This window comes from Echinops telfairi, unplaced genomic scaffold (genome assembly GCF_000313985.2).
Source record: "Echinops telfairi isolate 266 unplaced genomic scaffold, ASM31398v2 ScPeMD7_5;HRSCAF=22, whole genome shotgun sequence".
NCBI lineage: Eukaryota > Metazoa > Chordata > Mammalia > Afrosoricida > Tenrecidae > Echinops > Echinops telfairi.
Window position 1 is genome coordinate 24,262,924 of NW_022103901.1, and position 2,171 is coordinate 24,265,094.

Below are 2,171 nucleotides of genomic sequence, written 5' to 3' on the forward strand. Positions count from 1 at the left end.
GAGGTGTGATGTGCTTGAAATCCTAGGAAAGGTGCTTTCTGGCTGCCATACACTTGGTGTCCAACTCTGCAATGTCAAAGGCGGGACAAGAGGGATGTTGTCTCACCTAGACAATTTTCTGGAAGTGGGGTGAAGATATTAAGAGTGAAAAAAAGAAGGGGAGAACAGAAGCAGAAGGAGGTCATGCTCAAAACTGAGACCCCACTCCTCTCTTAACATGCGCACACGCACACACACACACACACACACACCCATACTTGCCTTTCTATGTGACCTTTGCTAAGTTATTTCACATCTCCAAGTCTCATTTTCTTTCTTTTCTTCTGGGGGGCTGGAGGGGGCTTTCAAACATTCTTATTTTATTTGTTTTAACACTTGTATTGGCACTTCATCCACACCTCATACAATTCAATAGTTGAATCATATCAAGAAGAGTTGTACAGTCATTACCATGATCAATTTTAGAACATTTTCTTCTTCCTTATACTCACTGTTACGCATGTATTTTTAAAATTGTGGCAAAAATATACACAACAAAACATTCTCTAAGTCTCATTTTCAGCTGTACAATGAAGGTAATGATAAATACTTGCTTCCGTGACTAGTTAGGGGGTTGAGAGCTTTAGTACAGTGCCTGCATATGTCTAGGATTCTCTAGGTGCTAGATATTAAAAATCAACCCCCCAAACCACTTAAGGCAGAAAGTTTAGTGGCTTAGCATACCACAAAATGAATAAATCTAGAAAAGTTCTTCGATTGGAACTATCAGTGTTTATCTTTCAAAGCCCTCTCAACACTGTGCTCCAAGCTCGAGGGATTGAACTGCATTATCAGCCTGAAGCATTCTAGCCTTTACATCAATTATTTTGGCCTCTCTTGGACTCAGTTTAATAATTTGGGAAGAGAATGGCTCAGCGAATAGGTTGCTGCGAGGCACCCTGGAGTCAGTACCAATTCAAAGGACTGTAAGGACAACAGCCCCACGGCTCAGTCCTGCATCCTTCTCACAGGGTTGCTGTTTGCTGTTTCAGTCCTGCTATCTTGTAAAATCATAGCAGAGAGTTTCCCCCTGCAAATCTCCACCCTAAACTCCGAAAAGACGATTTTGTGTTGTTCTTACTTCCCATAGCTCCATGGATATTTTTTTCCAAATCTTGATCAATGATAAAACCATAAATCTGAGAAGAACAACAGAAACCATGGGGGAAGGGAGACAGCAGTCGGTGTGAGATATGAAAATAATAATAATTTATAATCTATCAAGGGGTCACGAGGGTGGTGGGGAGGGAGGGGGAAAAAGAGGAACTGATACCAAGGGCTCAATAGAAAATAATTGTCTAGAAAAGAATGATGGCAACATATGTACAAATATGCCTGATACAATTGATGTCTGCATTGTAATAAGAGTTGTAAGAGCCCCCAATGAAATGATCTTGATAAACTATAAATATGAAACAAAATATCACAAATTGATCAGATCTGAATATGTATTTCAACACTTTGCCTTGTTATAGGCATAAACAGTGAAGCAGGTCTTACATATATGTAAGGATAATGATTAGTGTTTAGCAATAAAAAGTAAATTGAGACATCTAGTAGTTTTCAACTAAACCTTAATTATTTTTTTTTCACCAGTGTCTTTACTTTGTATCTTTGATCAATTTTTCTGGTGAAAGAAAATTTTTTTTTTGTTACAGAGAAACTTTATTGCATACGCTGGAACTTTTAAAGCCATCATTCTACATCAGAATCATCCTGACTTGTGGTTACGGGGGCAATTTGTATGATTCCATGGTCAAATCTGAGGGTCTTAACTATTTTAGGTTAAAACTGTGTAAAATTTTCTTTAAACATTTTGCATATTTTGGGGTACATAAGACATTATCTTTTTATTCCACTTTTTAATGTCTCCTCACATAAAATTATCTTATAAAACTATCCCTAGAAGCTAACTGTACAAGTGAGCGAGTTGAACTGAATGATTTCTGAAATGTTCGTGATTTCCAGAGGAGGAGAACACATTTGAAAAATTGAATGAAAATACTGCCTGAGCACTTAGGGCGTGCTCACTAATGCTTTCGGAACTTCCATGTAATATCTTGGTTATTTCTCCCAATGGCCCTTGGGTGTACGGTTATTATTTTAACAGATGAAAACCGAGGGTACAAGGG